At 43.9% G+C, this 22,673-nt stretch overlaps 2 pseudogenes; both read right to left on the reverse strand.

The window, feature by feature from the left end:
- Positions 1 to 16,517: 16,517 nt before the first annotated feature.
- Positions 16,518 to 18,225, reverse strand: LOC127237565 (eukaryotic translation initiation factor 4B-like; annotated as a pseudogene).
- Positions 18,226 to 21,679: 3,454 nt separating this feature from the next.
- On the reverse strand, positions 21,680 to 22,028 carry LOC127237575 (non-histone chromosomal protein HMG-14-like; annotated as a pseudogene).
- Between the last annotated feature and the right edge of the window lie 645 nt (positions 22,029 to 22,673).

Raw genomic sequence — 22,673 nt, forward strand, 5'->3', positions numbered from 1 at the left:
TTAACAATGTGTCCCTCTTTTCTAAGGACTTTAATCCCATTCATGAGAAAGGGGCCTCCATGGCCTGAACTGACCAGTTCTGAAAGGCTTACCTCTTCCTAACTTGGTTGGTAGGTTTCAACACTTAAATTTTAGAGGGAACATAATAAAGCTACATCACTTACTCTGTGACTGGGGTGGATGAAGACTGTGAAGCACTGTAACTAGAGTGGAATTTTGAAGCATTTTTTTTTCAGTGTGGCATCTAAAACTCCCATTCACTTGGCTTGGCAAGCAGCAATCACAACTCCTTGTGTTCCTCCCACCAAGAGGAATTAAATCTTAGAAAGCACTCTGGGAGGTTTCCTACAGATCAGGGCACCTCTTTTCATTCCTAGTGTTCAAAGACTCCCAAATTCTGCTCCACCCTGATACCAGAAGCAATTCAGATACTGGGATCAGAAGTGACAATTTCAAATTCATGAAGTCAGCACCAATCAGTGTCCATTGGACCCAAAATCTGAGTCCTAATGTCCCATCTAGAACAGCCTATCTCTTTGTGGGGAGTGAACAGGGATAGAAGGGGAAGAAGCTGGTCAGGTGGTTTATTACACAAATATTTTCTATGCTCTTTAGGATTTCTCTGTGTGTGTGTGTCTGTGTCTTTGTATGCAGGAATTCATATGTGCATGGATACACACATTTGGAAGAGGTCAGAGTAAAATCTTGAGTGAAGGTGAGAGGGCCAGAGAGCCAGACCAGAGCCATGACAGGCTTCTAATGGCCCCTTCCAGGGACCAGGCCATAGTTTCAGTTTACTGGAACAGGCTGGAGCTGAACAAGCAGTTCTTGGGAAAGCTGCAACCCAGGGGCAACCAATCAGAGAGCACCCCACAACCTAGTGCAAGCTTAAAAGAACTAATGATAGCTTCTCTTACCCTGCAGTTGAAGCCCCTAACCACTAAGCTGTCAACCAATCCTATACCAACCCATAAACTGTTTAAAGCCACAAATCATCCCCCAAACTAATCTTTCTGGAATTCCCCTAACCCGGTTTAAAAGGGGGGCTATGAGCCTCTTGGGTTGTCACTCTATGCCACCCCAACTTGTTGGAATGTTAATAAACCACTCTTGCTCATTGCATACATGACTGGTCATCTTTTATGGGACTTCTGGCAGACCCAAACAAAGGTCTTCAGGAGTTTTCCATCTGTTTTTTTTTTAAAAGACAAATGCCTCTCATTGGCCCAGAGTTTCAACAAGTAGGCTAGGCTACCTGGGCATCAAGCTTTCAGGAAACCTCCAGTCTCTGCCTTCCATTTTGTCAATACTGGGATTATACATGTCTGACCACCAGATTTTTGCATGGGTTCTGGGTATCCTCATTCAGATCCTCATACATGTAAGGCCAGCTCTCAACTGACTGAGCCATATCCCCAGCATTCTTGGGGTTTTAAGACATGTCACCACCCCTCCTTGAGTTGACTTTGAAGGGAAGCTGTGGAGATTATGCTTGTGTATACTGAAGAGCCTCCTCTTCCTGCTGTCAGTCAAATCTGAGAGGTGGTGCTGACACCAGCCACTTTTGGAAGGAGTCCACAGGTAGCCTCCCAGTGGGGCATCTGATTGAAGTCTGACTTGCATTGCTTCCTCCCTTCCCCAGGTGTGGCTTATATAACTGGAATGTTCTCTTTGGGCTATTATTTTGTGTCTGTTCTTCCTGAGTCAGCAGGAAGCTGCATAACAGGAGGGGATGGGTGTTAATCTCACAGATTCAAAAAAAGACCACTGACCAAAATCATGGCCAAATCACTTTAAAGCAAGAAATTAATTAAAGCAAACTTTTTGTTGTTGGTGGTATGTGCATGGGGTTCAAGAGATCAGCATTGGACATGGATGAGATAAAGGTTTTTATAGTTTAGGAATAGTGGGTTTCCAAATGCAGCCTTTGACAGGGAAATAGGTGGGGTTACAGAGGCAGAACATGAGCATATCAAGTTAGTTATAATGACCTCCTAAAACAAAATTATGGTGCAAGATGATTATAACAAGGTGGTCATAACAATAAGTGCTTATAATAACCTTTTGAAATAAAGGCATGGTTGCTATTTCCTTTAACAGGCAGTACAGAACCATTTGTAGTTGAGGTAGCCCAATTCTTGAGAAAACAGATTTAATCATGAACAGGAATGAACTTAGTTTATCTGTACTATAAGATGGCTTTCAAGTCTAAAATGGAGGCAGACTGGTTCATCATAGGGCAGCACAGAACTAAGGACAGCAATAGACAGGCACACTGTCTTTTCCAGTTGAATAATCAAGAACATTCTTGGAGTTCAATCTGTCATGGTGGAAGCTTCACCCCAGCCTCTGGCATTCATATATTTAAAGAGTCTGGAATGTTCTGGTGTAAGTCCCACCCCAAACCCCTCCCCTATTTCTCTCACCAAACCTTGATGTATCTCAGAAAGTCTGCCAAATGCCCAGAGTGCTCAAAACCACTCCCACAGGGTATTTAAACTGTCCCCCAGAAAATAGACATGTGGTTTTCCAGTCTCCCCTTTGAGGAGCTGGAGGGCCATCTGGGAGCATTGTATCCATTAAACATGGGCTTTTTCTGATTTGGTTTGATTTGGATTGTTGCCTCACCAGAGAGGCTTATCAGGGTGCAGAAACTTTTCACAGTCCTTTGCCAATTGCTTGGAGACAGTAGCAATCAAGGCAGCACCAGAGTACCTTCTACTAGAAACAAGACCAGCCCACAAGAATAGGAAAAAGATGAGGGGAGATAGATAACTTTAGTACAGGGTGATAACAGCCATAATGAAGGGCAGTCCAGGAAGGAAGGGAAGTGGGACACCAGCTGAGTTAGTAGGGAGTGGAAGGAGAAGAGGAGCTGGGGGAGGGGGTGGGCTGATTCTTTGTGTAGTCTTGAAGTTAGCCAGGCAGGAGGGCTTAGAACAGAGAGGATGTCCTGGCCCTTTTAGGGAACCTGGAATGAAGCAGAGTTTCTGGTTTGTCTGCTGATGTCCTGATAGCATTCTTGGTGATGTGGGCTTTCTCTTGAGGACAGCAGTCCTTTTGTGAAGGGATAGAGAGTAAATATTTTTGGCTTTCTGGATTATTCAGTCTGTCTGAACTACTCACCATTGTCATGGTAGCAAGGACATATCCTTTGCCATTCTTAAGAGTGTGGTGGTGTTCTAGTACAAATTTACACAGGAAAATAGTGATTGTTGAACATAATCCATAGGTTTGTTGACCCTGATGTAGATTTTGGAGAGAGATGGAAGTTTTTTTTTTTTTTTTTTTAATTTTTAAAATTCTTTTCTCATACAGTACATACCAACTGAAGTTTGTTCTCCCTCCACTCCTCTCATCCCCATTCCACCTCTCCTTGATAGCCACTACTTTGTTTCCCATCAGAAAAGAACAGCCCATACCCAGGGATATCAACCTCACATGGCATAATATGTTATAATAAGACTAGGCATAGACCCTCATATCAAGGCTGGACTAGACAATCCATAGAAGGAAAAGGGTCCCAAGTGCATGCAAAAGAATCACAGACACCACCAGTGACAGTGTAGGAGTCCCACAAAACACCCAGTTAACAGTCATAACCCATTTGCAGAGAACCTAGCATAGACCCACATAGGCTCTGTGCTTGCTGCTTCCGTCTTATGAGGTCTGCTTAGTTGATTCTGTGGGCCATGTTTTCCTGGTGTCTTCAACCTCTATAGTTCCTGTAATTCCTCCTCTTCCTCTGGGTTCCCCAAGCTCCAAGGTGAGAAACCCATTGGAAATCTCTAATTTGGGTTGTCTCTCTACTGATGTTTGGTTATGGGTCTCTGCATCTGTTCCCATCAGCTTCCTGAGGAAGTCTTTCTGATGATTAATGATCCTAGGTCTCTGAGCTATCCATCTCATGGTTTCTGGTCATTCAGGAAAAGTCAGACATGGGCTTCCACTCATGGCATGGAACTCAAATTAGACCAGTTATTGGTTGGCCAGTCCCACAAGTTCTGTGCCACCTTTGCTCCAGCACATCTTGCAGGCAGGACAGATTATAGGAAGAAGGCTTTGAATATGGGAGCCAGTCCCACCACTGGGAGCTTTGCCTGGTTAAAGAAGAAGGACTATTCAGGTTCCATATCCTCCATTACAAGGAGTCTTCACTAGAGTCACTATCATAGATTCCTAGGAGTTTTCACTGCACTAGGTTTCTACATCACCCCAAGTGCCCCCCAATTCTATTTGTCTCTCCCTGTGTTATCTCCCTCTACCTGATCACTCTTGTTGCTATCCACAGTCCACCTGAAAAATCTATTCTATATTCTCTTCCCAGGGATATCCATGTGTCCCCCTTAGACCTCTCTTACTATGTAGTCTCTCTGGGTCTATGGATTGTAGTATGGTTATCCTTTACTTAGCAGATAACATCCACTTATAAGTAAGTATATACCACATTTGTGTTTCTGGGTCAGGGTTACTTCACTCTAGGGTGGTAGCTGAGTTGGTTAGTTCAGATCACTGATCAGATTGCTCCCATCAGGTGAGGGGCAGAGCTAGCTCTCCTGAATTCATGGTGAGGGGTGGGACCATCTCTCCTAGTGCGGGGGTCATCAGGGACAGCTCTCCTGGATGGGACGAGGCAAGCTCTCCTGCTACAACAGACAACTTGAGGGTCAGGGATAGATCTCCCAGGGCCCATAAAGGGCAGGGATGGGTCAGCATGATCCTTGGATTTCAATACACACGATTTGCATGACTGCTGGTGTTAACATGGGACACAGACATCAATACAGACCCCAATTGCAGCAGGACCACAGATCCAGACATGTTCCTCAGCAGCAGCCTGGACCAATATGTCACTATGGCTCTGGGTGGCAGCACAGATTGGATTATCATAGCATGATGGCAGCATGGTGAACTCCAGCATGTTCTCAGGTGGTGACCCTGATCCTGGGCATTTGCATGGCCTTTGGTGGTAACAGTAGCCATGGACATCCACACAGACCTTAGCTGTAGTAGGGCCATGGGCCCAGATATGGCCCTTGGCAGCAGCCCTGGGCCTGGACAGCACCATGGCCCTGGGGGCAGCACAGGCCTCCCACATCAGCTTCTTCCTCAACTCTTCTTCAGTTCTGTTACTACCCAAACACATGAGCTGCTCTATTTCTTGTTCTTTCCCATTTCTCCACCAAATAGTTGCTGATCAGAGTTGTAGTGGCCCCTGCCCAAGCTGATCAGAGTCTGGCAGGCTTGAGGGTGTCTTCCACCTGCCTGTGCTGCACCACACTTTAAAATTGGATTATTTGGTTTGTTGCTATCTAGTCTCTTGAATTCTTTATATATTTTTCATATCAGCCCCATCAGATGTGGGGCTAGTGAAGATATTTTCCCATTGTGCCGGCTGCTGTTTTCTCTTGTTGATGGTGTTCTTTGCCTTACAGAAGCTTTTCAGTTTGATAAGGTCCCAGTTAGTAATTGTTATCAGCGTCTGTGCTATTGGTGTTCTACTGAGGAAGTTATCTCCTGTGCCAGTACATTCAAGGCTATCCCCCACTTTCTCTTCTTTTAGGTTCATTGTATCTGGTTTTATGTTAAGATCTTTGATCCATGTAGACTTGACTTTTGTGCAGGGTGATAGACATGGATCTATTTGTATTCTTCTACACACTGACTGACATATTGGTTGGTTGTTATTTACTCTTAGCTCTTTTGGGGAGCTTGACACACATCTCCCAAATAATTACTTACACACCCACTGAGGCTTATTATTACTACTTATAAATGCAATTCTTTAGCTTGTTTTGCTTATTGCCAGCTTTTCTTAACTTATCCCAACTACCTTTTGCCTCTGGTTTCTTCCTCTTCTTACTTCTGTAATCTTACTTTCACACTTACTCTGTGGTTACCCCTGATGTCCTCCTCTCCTTGTTCTATTGCTCCTTTTTCCTGTTTTGATCCTTCTCCTTCTATTTATCCTCTCTGCCTGCCAGCTCCGCCTATCCTTTCTCCTGCCTCACTATTGGCAGTTCATCTCTTTATTAGACCATCAGGTGTTTTAGACAGGCACAGTAACACAGCTTCACAGAGTTATACAAATACAACAGATCTCTGCATCATTAAAACAAATGTTCTACAGCATAAACAAATGTAACACATATTAAGACACCTTTCCACATCACTGACATCCAGTTAAACTAGCACCATTTGTTGAAGATGCTTTTTTTTTTAATTGTGTATTTCTGGCTTCTTTATAAAAATTAGGTGTTTATGGATGTGCAGATTTATGTCTGGGTCTTGGATTTGGTTTCATTGATCAGCCTATCTGTTTTTATGCCAACAACATGCAATTTTTATTACTATAACTCTGTGGTAGCATTTGAGATCAGGGATGGTAATATCTCCAGAAGTTCTTTTATTGTACAGGATTGTTTATCTAACCTGTTTTGAGTGTTGTCTTTTTAAGGACTGTAAAGAAATATGTTGGAATTTTGATGTGAATTATGTTGAACTGGTATATTACTTTTGGCAGGATAACCATTTTTACTATGTTGATCCTACTGATGTGAGAGCATGGGAGATCCTTCTTTCAATCATCTAATATCTTATTCAATTTCTTTCTTTAAAGACTTGAAGTTTTTGCCATGCAGGCATGCAGGTCTTTCACTGGCTTGGTTAGAGTTAACACAAGATATTTTATATTATCTGTGGCTATTGTGAATGGTTTTGTTCCTCTGACTTCTTTCTCAGTCCATTTGTTATTTGTAGATAGGAGGGCTACTTGTTGGGGGCCAGTTAGTTAATCTTTTCCAGACACTTTGCTGAAAGTGTTGATCAGCTGATGGAGTTATGTGGTAGAATTTTTGGGATCACCTATGTGTACTATCATATCACCTGCAAATAATGATACTTTGATATTTTCCTTTAGAATCTGAATCCTGTTGATCTTCTTCAATTTTCTAATTGCTCTAGTTAGTACTTCAAGTGGAAAGAATGGACAAGGTACTGTGAAATCGCTTTGATTTTCTCTCCATTTATAGGCTTGCTATAAGTTGTCTTTATTATATTTGATATGTCCCTTGATCCCTGATTTCTCCAGTACCTTTATTATGAATGAATTTTATCAAAGGCCTTTTAAGCATTATATGAGATGTTTATGTGTTTTTTTCTTTCAGTTTCTTTTTATGGTTGATTGCAATGACAGATTCTCATATGCTGAATCATTCCTGCATCTTTGGGATGAAGCCTACTTGGTCATGGTGGATGATATTTTTGATGTGTTCTTGGATTTAGTTTGCCAAGTATTTTATTGAATATTTTTGCATTTGTGTTCTTAAGGGAAATTGGTCTGTCTCTTTCTTTGTTGAATCTTTTGTGTAGCTTGTGTATCAGCATGACCGTGGCCTCATAAAATAAATTTGGCAATGTGCCCTCTGTGTCTCAGTTAGGATTTCTGTTACTGTGAAGAGACACCATTACCATGGCAAGTTTTGTAAAGGAAAATATTTAATTGGGCCTGGTTTACAGTTTCAGAGGTTTAGTTCATTATCATCATGGCAAGAAGACATGGTGTTGCTGAAGGAACTGAGATATTTACTTCTTGATCTGAAGGAAGAAAGAGGCTGTGTTTGCAGGGGCAGGGGGTGGGTGGATATGCAGGGATGGGAAATGAATGAAATTAAAATGTATTATATGAAGACACAAAGAATAAATTAAAAGTTAAAAAAAAGAAATTGATAAAATTTAAGAGAAAAAAGAAAAAAGGAGAAAAAAACCTCATGGAAGCTGTAATGTGACATTGTCCCACAGTAAACCCTTTTGTGTACATATCTTTATCTTCAAGTGCTCATTGCAAAGAGTCAATTGGTCTGGTCTGAGGCCTCTGGTTTCTGCTACACTATTGATGCTGGGTTCTCATTGGGTTGCCTCTTGGATATTCTGCTATTACCCTGACCCCAGGGCCAGCTCTCTCATCTGCCCCAGGCACTGAAGGGCAAGAGGTGGGGACATCTCTCTACCACCCATGCTTCCACATAATAGGTCCTACATGCTCACAATATTGGGGCTGGCTCATGTACACTTCTGCCAGTGTTGTTGCTCTATTGTGCTGCCCACACAAGGTGCAGAGCCTGCTTTCCTGAATGTTACAGCTGTTGCTGAGAAGGAGCAGCTTTCTCCCCTTTCTGACTGCAGGGCCAGCTCTCCCACCTGCCACAGGAGTTGATGAGAGGGGCATCTTTCCCCTACCCATGCCACTGCATGTCCTATGAGGAATGGTGACAGCTCTTCCATACTAAACTTTGGGTCTGGCTCACCAGCACCCCCATCAATGTGGTTAATTCTATTGTGTTGTCCACATGAGGTACAGGGGCTGCTCTCCCAATTGTTGCAGCGGGGTGGGGGCACAGGGGCAGTTCTCTTGCCCTTCTGACATCAGGGCCATCTCTCCTACCTGCCTCAGGCATTGATGTGGGTGTTGGAAAGTGGGTGCTGACCCCGCCCCCTAATGATGGGTGGGACAGGAATGTCCATGTCATCATTATGCCACTGGTTATGGGGCTATATAGGAACTCAGTTACGCATGCATGAGTTTCCCCTTAAAAGCAAGTGCCCCCTTTTTCACCCCTCCCTCCTGCTTCAGTTGGCCACTAACTATCTCCTTTTCTCTTCCTTCCATCATTAAACTCCGCGTGGTCTCGTTGAGTTTGGTGTTCCTGTTTCATTAGCTGCAGCTGCAGCAGAAGAACAACAGTGGGAGGGGTGTCTCTCCCCCATCCATGCCACCATATGGCAGATGAAGGAGAAGCCCAGGTCTTCCATGCTCATTCCCTGGCTTGCTCAGCTATACCCTTGTCATCAGAGTCTGCTCCAGTATGCTGTCCTGATGAGGTGAAGGACACTATCCCAAGTATGGCAGCTGATAAAGGGTTCAGCTCCCTTCTAGCTGGAGGCAGTACTGTCAAGGGTGGAGCACATCTTTCTCTCATCTCTACCACCACACCTTGGCCAAGGGAGGTGGTACCAGCTATGTCCCTCTCATGCACTCAGGCTGGCTCACTCATGCTCCTGTCCATCATGGTCAACTCTGTTATGCTGCCCCAAAGAGTTGTAGGGTCTGTTCTCCTGAGTGCTGCAGCTGGTAAGGGGTTGGGTCAGGTCCCCCAACTGCTGCAGCTGGTGAGGGGTGAAGGGAGGCATCGTTCCCTTACCTCATGGCAACATGACCTTTCCACACCATCAGGGCATATCAATTTCTTCTACAGTGTCTTCTATTGACTGAGAGTCTCTCTTCCATCCCTTATATTCTGTTGGTGATGCTTGCATTTGTAGTTCCCATTTGCTTACCTAGATTTTCCATTTCTAAAAAAATTTTTTTATTGCTTCTATTTCCACTTTTAAGGTCTTGAACAGTTTTATTCATTTATTTCAACTATTTGCTTTTTCTTGGCTTTATTTAAGGGACTTACTCATTTTCTCCAGGTTTTTTTTTTTTTTTTTTTGGTTGTTGTTTGTTTTTGTTGTTTGTATTTTCCTGGATTTCTTTAAGGGATTTATTCATTTCCTATTTAAGGAACTCTATCATCTTAAAAAAGTTGGTTTTAAGGTATTTTTTTGTACTCCTGCTGTGTTGGAATATTCAGAGATTGATGTAGTAGGATAGCTGGATTCTGGTGTTGCTGATTGGGTTCTTATGCTGGTGGCTAAGCATTTATGTTTGAGGTGAGGTGATTTTAGATCTAGGTGCCAATTTCTGAATTTGTCTTTGTTTAGTGGGTTTTCCCCCCTCTCAGTTTCTGTTTCCTCTCTGGCCTTCTGGCCAGTGTGGCATGTAGTTGAGCAGGGACTCTCCACCTGAGTTGGGGGCTGGTACACATTGACAATGAGGGAGGGGGGAATGGGGATAAGGTGGGAGAGCACCAAGAGAATTGGGGAGGTCTTCAGGTAGGAGGCATACCTTAACTTCTGGTGGCTTGTGTGGCCTCTTCTTGAGCAGGTAGTCTCTGCCTTGTGTTGGGGACTGGGACATGGTGATGAGAAAGTGAGTGGGATAATGTCATGGGGGGTACCACCAAGGAAATGGGGGAGGTCCATGGGTGGTCAGTGTGGTCTCTTGTCATGCTGTGATGGCAGGCTTTAAATAGAAACAAGCAGATGGGTTTTGATTAATGTAATCTTTTAATTGCTGTGACAGAATGTTGAAAGAAGCTATTTAAAAGGAAGACAGATTCATTTTAGTTCATAATCTCAGAGATCTCATTTCATGGACACATTGTTGAGGGGTCTGTGGTAAGCAAGCCAATCATGGCAGAAGGGTTTGGCAGGCAAAGTTGCTTACCTCATGGTGGCTTGGAAGCATGTAATGAGAGGTGAAAGGGGACAAGATACATTCCTCAGGGGCATGCCTCCAGTGACTTCTTCAAAGTAAATTTTACCTCCTAATAGCCAATTTAGCTTTGAACTCATCAATGAGTCAATTCAAGAAAGAGAGTAGCATCCCCATAATCCAATCATTTCCCAAAAAACCCACCTTTGAACATTTCTGGGGGTCCAGATAACTAATGAGCCTTTAGGAGACAGTTCATATTCAACCACACAGCAAGCATATCTTTATGCTCTCAGGCAGTATTGTAAGATATGGGGATTAGCAAGGAAGAAGACTTTGGGGCCATACCTCCAAAATCTGGGGTTGGACTTACCAGGAGCTCTTGGGACTGGAGCTCAGTTAAGGATGGTTCCTTGGCTCCTCCTGGGTCTGGTCAATCTTACGTTCTCAGATAGCTCACTAAATGTTTGTTGAATGAATGAGTAAGTCCTTCCATCTAGGATTAGCTCTGATGGGTTCTAGGATACATGTGAGGGTGACATGTCTGACTGGTTCCTAAGGACTGACAAGACTAGAGAAGGAGTAGGGAGAGAGGACATAATAGGCCAGCTCCATTGCCGTGCTCTCTTTCCCCCACTTTTTTGGATTCCTCTGTCAGAAAGGTGGTCCTTTTGGAGGGAGAGACAGAGCCAATCATAGCTTGGTGAGGAAGAGGGTAAGAGAATCCATCAAATGAAAATTGTTTTGTAGCTACTCTATGTCTACAGTGACTGTTCTGTAATGATGGTGTCATCCATGCAAAAGTAAACATTGTTCAACTTTAGAGCTGAGATTTATGGCGTTAATTTCAGAGGCATAGAAAGGCCACAATTCCTACCTTTTATGTTTCCCTACATCCTGTTATTGAGTGGCTGAAGCCTAGTGAAGTCACAGAGAGAAGGCAATAGGCTTTTTCTTTCCTAACAGGACTCTAATCTTAAGTCCATGTGATGGTGGGGTTGTTGGAGTCACCCACATCTCCCTGCCTGTACTATACATTGCTGTGCTATGTGGGCAATGACAAGAGGGTGACTTCAATGCCTTAGCATACTTTATGAGCGGTTAAGACTTCATGAACAGTTCCTTAGCTTGCTACTCATGGTCTCTTTCTGCTGTAGGGCCCATCCAGGGAACCACACTACATTTAGTTGTCACCACACATCATCAGACTTCTATAGTCTACAGTGTTTCTCAGAATATCCTTTGAGAGTATCTGTCTTATCCTGATGCGTGCTTGGGCTTCTACTTTTGCTCCCTAATACCTCCTAATGTTGATGTCCTCCATTCTCACACTGCCTGTGCCTCAACTGTGACATGCTTGATTTGTATGTTCCTAGCATCTTTTGTGCAAGTGTGTGAATGTCCCAGTGGCCTGTAATCAATCAGCATTGAGCTCAGAGGCCCTCAGAGCCCTCCTCCTCTGGGGTTAAAGATTCTACTTGCTTAATGTACACCATTAGGGAAGTTATTCTTATTGGTTACTCTTAACAAACAGAAAACTCAGATGCCTTGGGCAGTGAGCACAATGAGCACATTACTGATGAAGAAGTCCTGAGGCTGGAGGGCCAAGACTGGATCATTAGGCATCTCAGTGAGGTCACTGGGACTCTACTTCTTTCTCTCATTTCTCTCTCCACTTTAGTTTTCCTCAGAGATCAAGATGACCAACTGTCCATTGATGACAAGTCTGTCCTTCTTTTGAGGTCACTAGACTTTAGTGTACTTGGGCATATCTTAGCTAGGTTCCAACAGTACATCTCCCTTCTTATGCTCACTGCCTGAGGCTGTTAGCCACAGCCTCTTGCCATTGGATTCACCAGGCCTGAATGATATGGATATAGCATTTCCACTATGTAGCCCATATAGGGAAGGCCACAGTTCTGAGTGTAAAGAAGGAAAGAGGTGCCATTACTCCCTTTTATCACCTAATATAATATCTAATATATAATCATCTAATATCCAAATGCACCTGAGGCTGGTGTGCATTTAGTGGCTATAGGCAATCAGGCAAGGCATTTGCAAAGTGAGTGTTTAGTGCCTTCTTCCTACTTCCTGGAGAAAGGTTCTGCATTGAGGCTTTAAACTGTGAAGTTGAAATCAATGGAAATCCTCTTTCAACAGCTGGCATGCTGCTGTTATTCACTTTGTTGCTTTTATGTTAGGAGTAGAATGTGGACCAGAATTCCCATTTCCTCACTCTCAGCATGTATCCTTCACCCACCCACAACTCCATTCCAGGGGATGGGTCATCATCTAAAATCACTGTCATTTCTGTCAAAGCCAGCAGATCAAACCTTCCTCAGAAAACACACACACACACACACACACAGAGAGAGAGAGAGAGAGAGAGATGTTCACACACAGTGAAAGCAATTAAATGAATCAATGCAGTGACCCAAAGATAGTTTGTCAACTGTGCCAAGTTGACAAATTTTGCATTGGAAAAACAAAAACAGGAGCTTAATTGCCTCTCTTCCCTATGCCTCTACAGTTGGAGAGGGGACATGACATCTGGCCAGTAAACACAAGGCCATGATGATAGAGGTGGCCACTGGAAATCCATGTAGAGTGGACCTATGGATAGCTTGAGCCTAGGAGAAGGATATCAGGGTCCACTGATCCCCACAGGCTAGCCATGTAGATAGTTGTGACTTAAGTCCTGCTTCTCCATTGCTCATCTGCTGGTGGTGTGAGCAGGGGACTAGCTTGCTCACAACCTCTCCCTGACAATGGTACCACCAAGGGCCAGCCCAGTGTTGTATGCTCTGAATTCTGATGTCTTCAGGTCACTGATCTCTACATTTTGTATCATGTTCTTTCTTGTGGGCCCTCTACTCTATGCCTTCCAAATTCTTTTACCTTGACTTTGTCTTTTGCTTGGGAGAGCTTATGTTGATCAAACATTTTATGACTTGACCTCTAGCCTGAGCTGGGAAACTGTTCTAGATATATTTAACAGAATACCCCTAACACAAATGCAGTTCCCTTGATAGTGAGGTGACAGAAGGCATAAGATGGGATAGGGTGACTGTTTTTCTGTGCTGAGAGGAATGTTCTAAGTCTATTTATCTATCTATCTATCTATCTATCTATCTATCTATCTATCTATCTATCGTCTATTTATTTATTTATTTTTGGAGCCAGGGTCTCAGTATGTAGTGCTGGCTGTCCTGGAACTTACTATGAAGATCAGGTCACTCTTGAACTCATAGAGATCTGCCCTGCCTCTGCCTTCTAAGTACTGAGATTAAAAGTGAGAACCACCACGCTTGGCTAGTGTTCTGTCTTTGCATCAATGGATTCCTCATCTTTGGATTGCTTTTTGGTGGGATAGAATACTCTGTTTTCCATGTTAGAAATGAGGGTATAAAGAAGTGAAGCAAAGTAATTTGCTACAGGAAACAGTTGCAATTGGGTTATGAGCTACTTAGTCCCAGAACCATTGCTCTTGCTCCTGCCACATTGGAAGTCCTCTAAGGACATGTACACAATGAAGGAAAAAGGCAGCTACTGGGGACCTGGAGGGCAATCAGAGAAGAGGTTCATGAGGGAGGTGCTACACACACAGCACTGCTTCTTTTTTTTGAGAAGTATGTCCACTCAGCAAAGACTGGAATGGTGTGATACCATCCATGACATGGTATCTAGTGTTCATTTTATTTTTCTCTCCAGAGCACTGAGTTCAGAGCATCAGGATTGAGCTTTAACAAGTCCTTAAGATTTACGTATTTACTTTTCAGACAACATCTAAAACTCTGTAGCTGAAGGCAAGCTTAGAACTGTCTTTATAGCCCAGGCTACCTCAAACTTGCAGCAATCCTCTTGCCTCAGCCTCCCAAGTGCTAGATTACAGACCAGTCACCCATATCTAGCAATTTATTAAAATCTCTTTGTTACTATCTCTTCTTCCATCATTAATAAAGCCCACCAAAAATTACCTTTCACCTGTGCTATCAAGAGAATGTTGGCTTTTAAAGCAATCACCTGGGGTCGGGACTCTGAGAGCCCTGAGTTTGTCTCCAGCTCTGCTACTGGCTGCAAATTACTAAAGTAGGTATTGCTTTCTCTCAGCATTGATTCCTGAATCTCACTGAGACTCAGTTTCTCCATCTAGATTATGTGTTGTATCACTAGGGAGTCCATGGTGTGCATCTGGGGATGCACATGAGAATGACATGGGGAGAAATTTGTGTTTTGAGACCAACAGTGAAGACTGGTCAGGAAGAGGAAGCTGAAATCTCAGGTGTGAAGAGATTCTCCTGGGTGTGCATCATAGGGGAATGCTAACAGCACCAAGATGGAACCTGGGTGGGTTAGGATGGAGCGCATAAGCAGTGGGTGGCCCTGAATTAGAAGCAGGGATGATGGCTTTCTATCATTTGTAGTATTTACATCCCTGTTTCTGTGACTCAATGGAGTTCTTGAAGTAGAGTATGTTTCTTTAATTGCCTCTGTTCTCTGGGTCAGATAACATTTAAAGCACGGTGCATGTTCAGAAAGCATTACTAGAAAACATTATTAGGCACCAGTATACTCTTGCTACATCCTTTACTTTGTCTTAACCTGGCTGGCTGCCCTTGGGTGGTGGTCCTATGTGCACTTTCTTCAGACAGCCTGTAGCTCCCTACTCTAGATCATGAGCTGGGGATCTCCTCAGGGCAGCAGGGCAGTCTGCTATGGCTGAGTTTGGTCCTGGATTTCAGATCTTCCTCCATCACCAGGCAGTACCAACCAATAAACACCAGAATTAAAAGTGAGTGTACCAGCTGTTCTTGCTCAGAGAAGACAGGGGTCTATATGGTTTCTCAGGCTCCTGAGTTACTACTCAGCTGGACCTTATGCATCATATAGCAAGGCTATTGCCTTCTGTGAGGTATGCACTTGCTGGTACTTTTCTGGCCTAGTTCCTGTCACACCATGGTGGCTCTTAAAAAATATTTTCCTAGCAGCAAATGGGTGTCTTCCTACTGGGAAGAAAGGGAAAGGAGTTAGCAGCTTTCCGTCTGAGAATTTCCACTGGAATTGATTTATCCCAGCAGAAAGAACCCAGCATTTTCCTTCCAAATTAATATGCAAATGAGTGTAAGCAACACCTCCCACAGGCAGGTTCAGAACACAGTGCTATTATCCAGGAACATTTATTAGCACTATTAATAGAGTTCATTGCTCCCTCCCCTTCCCCCCCCCCCCGCCCTAGCTTTTATTGCCATTCTAATTATGGACCATTTTGAAGCATTTTATTTCATTCTCTAGATTCTGGTGCAGGCCTGCTACTGTTGTTGGTTGGGAAAAATGTTCCTTATGGGAGGAGCTGTGAAAGTGGGGGCCACATCCTTCATGATTAATTCCTTCCATGACATCATTCCCTCCCTTGGCTTGCATCTTTGCAATGGCCATTCTCTCTCTCTCTCTCTCTCTCTCTCTCTCTCTCTCTCTCTCTCTCTCTCTCTCTGCCTCTCTCTGTCTCTCTCTCTCTTTTTAGATCCCTGATACCATGGGAGCATGGGGAGGAATGCAGCTGAGATGTGCTATAACTGAGCAGGTGTGGGAGGGCATTGGGCTTCTCAAGAGCAGTGACATCACAGAGGATTGTCCCTGGGAATCCAGAACCTTGAGGGATCCCGGAAGTACATCAAGCAAAAAACGAACCCATTTTTCATCTTACTAAAGTTTAACTAGGCAATGACAGCAGATCTGTTATCTAGGGAAGTCTGGCTTCTGATCCTCAGATCCAATCTACTGTCCTCTCCTGGGCAACATCATTGCTCTACTTTCTCATGGTAAGCAGTCAAGTCCTGCTTGGGCAATTACTGAGAGACCTACCTTGCAAGACACAGTCTTTCCCTCCTTACAAACAGGACACTTGGGGTTGCCGATTTTCACCTTTAAAGGATACAGGCTTCATAAGCAAATGCATCCTTTAGCTTTTGGTAAAAGGAGTCTGTTATGATTTCAAGTTACAGAGCCCTGAGCCTCTCACCCTGCCCTGCAGTTCTACAGATGCCCTTCCTTACCTTCATTCCAAGCAGCTGAGGTGTGGGCTGCTGACACCCAGCCCTTCCCCACGCCTAGAATGTTTCAGGTGATTTATGATATTTACTTATCTAACCTCCTCGACAAAGCCCCCTGAAAGCTATCCTATTTTCATCCTCAGATGAGACCATTAAATTATTAACTGGTCGCGAGAGTAACCATCCCTGGAGCTCCATGACTGATTGATTGTCCCTTCTGCCGTACCAGTCTTCATAGCGGTCCCCACCTCCTCTGTAGTCATCATCCCTGCGGTACCCACTACCAAATGCTCTTCTGCCACTGCTTATTCTGGAGTCATAGCCTCGGTCATAGTCTCTGCTGTCTCGGTCATCATAGCGATCCCAGCCCCCATAGCGATCCGTATCTCTGAGTGGGCCATCCCGATATCGGTCCCGATATCCATCCTGATACCCATTTGAATCATAACGATCTCGATACTTGTCTCCAAAGCTATCATCACCTCTTCTAGGTGGATAGTCATCAAAGCTGTGGTAGGATGGGCCCTCCAGTCTGTGTCTGTTTTGTCAGATCCCAATTTCTCTCTGAACCAAAAGAACGATCATCCTGATCTTTATCCTGTGCTTGATCAGCAACATCCACTCGAATTCGCCTGTTATATAGAGACTCTTCATTGAAATCAGCACTAAGCAGAGAAACCGGGTCTTCAAATTCTGCAAAACCAAAGCCTTTCAACCTGTCAGAATTGCTGGGTTCACATGGTAGACATACAGCACCGATGTTTAATCCTCCAAATAATTCCTTAATGGAGTCTTCTGTCACATCATAGGGCAGGTTCCCCAGGAAAGCAGTGTAGGGTGGTGATTTGGGAAGACTGCTCTGGTCAATACTGGGTTTCTGAGCAGCCCGTGGCAGTGGGAAGGATGAAATGGTCAATTGGAGATGCCCTGTACACATACATTGTCATTGATAATATGCCTAGTTGTTGACACATCTCCTTCCATATTGTCTGTTTCATCAGCCCACCTGACTGGTTTGAAGACATAAGTGCTTCCTCCCCCAGTACCCCAATCCTCAGCTAGAAAGTCTGTTAGGGAGACTGCCAGTCATAGGCAGCCAATGTTGCATTAGCTGGACCAGAGCCTGTAAACCACATACCCCCACACCCAGGCTTTTCTTTCTCATTTTGGGATGACATCTAAGGGAGCATAGTGGTTTTTAGGCAAATTGCTTTAATTTAGACTTTTGTCAGAAGACTGAAATCTTGTTATGGTTTCAGTGCTTAAGTCTGGATAGTGCCTGGCTCAATGTCCTTTGAATAGACCCCTCCCAAAGTCTCCAGGCAGGGCTAGCTGGATTGACATTTCCAGCTCTTAAAGAGACAGTACCTCTGTGTCTGGCTTGCTGCAGCTGCCACAGGGCCTTTGCATTGCGACTCCAGCACCATGGATCCTTCTGTGCTGGTGAGAGAGTCACGCAAAGGGCTTTCTGGAACTGCTTTTAAGTTCTTCTTCAAGGCTTCTGCAGGGCAGAAAATGAAGGAAGAGCTGAGCATCTACTTTTATCAGAGTAGGACAGATTATGCATATCTCTCTGTAGCATGATCTCTGGCCTTTATGCAAACTCTCCTAGCCTTCCTCCTAGGCAGATGGCCCCTCTGCTTCCTCTCCCTGGAGGACTCTTTCAGTGCTTGGGGACTTGCCTCCTTATGAAAGCCTGGACTTTTAAGACTGGCTCAGAGGGAAGAGTTGATTACTGTGGACTTTGTACCTCAGTAACTTTGGGAGACAAAGTTTAGTAATTCACAGAAATTAGGACAATTTTTTTTTTCCCTTCCAGGTCAGGTTTTGCTGACCATCCTCAAATTTTCTCTGTTTCATCGTATCTTCTAAGTTTGCTAGGAAGAGAGCTTCATAGCCAAGGCATGTGCCTCATGTTCTATTTCCTCCTCTCTAAGGTAATTAATTTAACATAGATAAACCCTGGAGCTTTGTGTGTTTCATTCTCAACATTCTCAACTGATCCTCACACAAAGAAAGCCCCTCCATCAACCAATCAGCTGTACTGTTTCTGTCTCTTGACAGAATGTCAAAGGAGGAAATCCATTTTGTATTTGTCCCTTTGAAAAAGGGTCAGAGATGCCTTGAATAATAAAAGGAATAATTGCTTTTTGTAGCAGGGAGTGAGAGAGCAAGACTGAACGTGAGAGAGGGAAGAAAGAGAGAGAAAGTCTTGCTAAATTGGCTCACAACTGTAATGGCAGCTGTTGGGAGGCTGAGGCAGTCCTGTTACAACTTTGAGGCCAGCCTGATTTACATAATGAGTTCCAGACCATTCTGTGCTACATTATGAGACTGTTTCAAAATGATAAATAAAATACAGAAGCAAAACGAATGTTCTATTATCAGCCATACTATGCATCTCTATTTCAGAGTCAGTAAAAGTGGGATGCAAGTTAGATTTAACTTGAACAGAAGCATGTAGCTATAGGAGCATAAGGAAGAAAGGTGCGAGAGTGGATGTAGTCAGGAGTCTCTTGCTTGATGACTTCCACCTGTGCAGGTGGTTAGCAAGGGACCAGACCCTCCCCCAGCCTCCTGCTTTAATAGCCATGACAGGCCACAGAAAACACCCAGCAAGATGTAGGTCTCTGACTCAGTATGAAAGACCCGTAGAGGGCTCGAACCTTCATGCCTCGACGCAGGAAAGGTGCCCCCCCCAAATCACTCACGAGAAGCGGTCTTGATGCAAAAGCATGAGGTCTTTTATATTCCAGTGCACTGGGGTCCGCAGCCATACTCCACATGGGGTAGAGGACTGGGAACCCTGAGTACAGGGTTCAGACAGCTTTTATAGGGTTACAACAAAGCCCGCACATCACAAACCAATCATCTCATAGCATCCATTGTGGACCAATCACTTTGAACTATCCAAGCCCGCGCTTTGCCCAGGAAGTCTGTTTTCGATAGGGGCTTCTGGGTAGTGTGGCATGGCTCATTTCCTGTTCTCATTCACTCACAGGTGATGTCTGTAAACCCACCCTGTTGTAAACAGTCAAGAATGACCTTTTGCCTACTCACTGCTTGGGGGCAGAGGCTAGGGAGAATTAGGCTAAATTTTTTCATCCTTACACGTACATGTTGCTGAATTTCCAGCCTTCTGACCCTGTTGGACCTGCCCCAGTCACTAGAAGGTCAGTTACCTTCCATGTGACAAGGAACCAATCAGAAGTTAGCTGGCAGGCTCTGGATGTGCTTTAAAGTAACAGTGGCATACAAAGCACAGCAACTACCCTGGCAGGGCCTATAGGTCATAGCAACTAGTTGACCAATCAACCCAGGACAGGTTGTCCAAGCTCGGAAGTACACCAATCCTGAGACTGTTGCAGACCCCTAGACACTCCCCTTGCTCACCCCAATAAATTTCCTACTTCGACAACTCTCCAAGTTAATACAGTTAAGTTGTTAAGTAATAAAAGACTCTTTGCTTTTGCATAGGATTGGGTCTCTTGGTGATTTGGGGGTTCAGAATTTTGGCATAACAGCTAGAGAAACTTTGGTGGCCTGCTTTGTCACTCTCTACTTTTCTTCCTTGAGATATGGTTGCTCACTCAGTCTGAAATTCATCATTTTGGCTAGGCTGAGAGGCCAGATAGTTCATGCAATCTGCCTGATCCACCACTCAAGGATGGAGTTATAGGTATGTGCAGTCATGTCTGGTTTTACACTCAGGTGCTGAGATTTGAACTCAGGTTCTTATGCTTGGATTGCAAACTGTCTTGCCCACTGTGCCATCTTTCAGCCCTACTGGTTGGCCCTGAGAACTGTAAGAAAGAAAGAAAAAACAAAGCAGAAGAAAACATTGCTGTGGTTTTGTCTGATTCTTTTTATCTTTCATTTCTTATCAGCATATTTATCCTATAAATATAAATTTTTATGCCCCAAATACATACTATAAAGATTTCAAAGAATAGACAAAAATATTATTAAGAGGAATTATACAGGAAAGAATGAAAAAGAATCCATGCATATCTTAAAAAACATAAACCTTTTGTCTATTTATGACCATCTTTACTTAGCAATTTACAGGAAGAACATGCAAATGTTTAATAATGGTATAGAAGTAAGATAACACTATAATTCAGCATGAAGACGAGTTGAATATTGGCTTTTAAAATTTTTACTATATGTGCAGGTGTAATTTGCCTGATGTGACTAAATGCACAGGAAGTGGTTGGAAGAGGCCATCAGATTCTTTTGTTATGCCTGGTTCACAAGACCTCCAGAGAGATCACCCTGAATCCAATTGAAAAGTTTCTTTATTAAAATTCAATTCAAGCCTAGTCAGGGACCTTGTCGCACAGTTGCAGGAATAGACATCCAGTCTCACAAGCAATGGGTATTTAAAGACAAAGACCCAAGTTTGAAGCTGACTGGCTACAGAGTCCAGGGGGATTGGGGACTTTCCAGGGGTTTATGTCTTGTACCATTTGTTCCCATAAAAGTTGTTTCAACTTTTTGGGTTGGTTGCCCCTGGGGTCAGGGCCATTTGTCTCTCCTTCCTGCCTGTCAGGACCATTTGTAATTATCTTTCCTTCCTGCTTGTTAGGGTCCATTGTAATTATCTCCCCTTCCTGCCTGCCCATGGGGGATGGTGTAAGCTATCTACACAGGTCATGGGGTTAGGTTCTTTTTTTTTTTTTTTTTTTTTTTTTTCACTTTCACAACTGCAATTTTATTGGTTGAGGAGCAGAGTACAGAGACATTTCAATTCTTAACACATGCACCCCATCTCTGAAGAGTCAGACACTGTTCACGTACCCCCAAGAGCCACGTTGTTTCTGAACTTATTCCAGTCATGTTCCGGCCTCACACGTGTCGGGTTTTCCCTAGTAACACTCAAGTGCTCCCAACCCTCAACCCCACTGATTCACGATTTACTGACACACACAGTACATACTCAGAATGTCCACTTTTCACAGGCATTATCACAGCTGGTAGGAAAATGGAGGCCATGACCATCAGAGACAGTTCTGACAGGACAAGGACCGAGGAGTGGTTTTTTAGGAAACGGTTCTACTAGAAACACGAGACCAGATACAACTCAAAATATTGCAGACACAAATTTACCATTTAGTATGCTGTAGAATATAAAACTAGCCCCCTCTACGGAATGTTATGGTGACCCCCGAGACAGTCACAGCCTCTCCTGATTCAGCATTTTATTTTAACCTCTTAAAAAAATCATTTACACTTAAAAAATGGGATGAGGTGAGATTTCCTCTCACCTTTTAAAAATGTTTCTAGAGCTACTAAAAAACTCGCATTTACAAAATAGTTGATAAAAATATTCCTCTGGATTGTACAAGAAGGGAGGCAGGGACCACTGACAGACATGATTGATGGTTAGTCGAACTTGGCTTCTTTCTCTTCTACTTTAGAGGCTGGACTCTGGTTCTCCGTTCCCGTTCTCTGCAGGCAGGTCTGTGGTTTGCTGGGCAGCCACTTCGGCCTGTTTGCCCTTTGCTCCCCGCTTCCCTTTTGTTTGCACCTTTTTGTCTGATGATTTATCCTTCCCCGCAGCCTTTTTTTGGCTTCCTGTCCACCTTGGCAGGGGCGGGCTTGGCCGACTGCCTCACGGAGCGGCGCTTGGGCTCTGCCTTTGCCGCTCTCCTCTTGGGCATCTTGGCGGCAGTGGGCGGGAGGTGCGTGCGCGCACGAAATGCTGCGACCCCGGGGTTAGGTTCTTGAATAGTGTTGTTTTTGGCCCCTTTTCCTCCAAGATGGCTCTGGTTTGGCCTTTCACCTTCTGTGATAGTTTGAACAGAATAGCCCCCATATATTTGCATACTTAATCTCCAGTTGATGAACTATTTGTAAGGATTAGGACATGTGCCCTTGTATGAGGAGGTATGTCTCTGGGGGTGAGTTTTGAGGTTTTAAAAATCCACACCAGGCCTAGTTTCTCTTTTTGCCTGCCACTTGCTAAGATGTAAGGCTCTCATCTACTGCTCTAGCACTATGCCTGTTGGCTTCTCATCATGAAGATCATGGACTAAACCTCTGAAATACTTTCTTCTATAAGTTGCCTTGGTCATGAGGTCTTTTCATAGCAACAGAACAGTAACTAAGGCACCCTGAAACGATCTGTAGATGTATGAGCTACCATGGGAGTTCTAGGAACAAACCTGGGATCCTCTGTAAGAGCAAACAGTGTACTTAACTGCTGAGCCATCTCCCCAGTCATGGCATTTAAAAAATTTAACAAAGGGCCTACTATCTTAATAGCAGGAGTAAGCACATACCTGTAACAAATAAACAAATAACAA

The sequence above is a fragment of the Phodopus roborovskii genome, unplaced genomic scaffold (genome assembly GCF_943737965.1).
Source record: "Phodopus roborovskii unplaced genomic scaffold, PHOROB, whole genome shotgun sequence".
Lineage (NCBI taxonomy): Eukaryota > Metazoa > Chordata > Mammalia > Rodentia > Cricetidae > Phodopus > Phodopus roborovskii.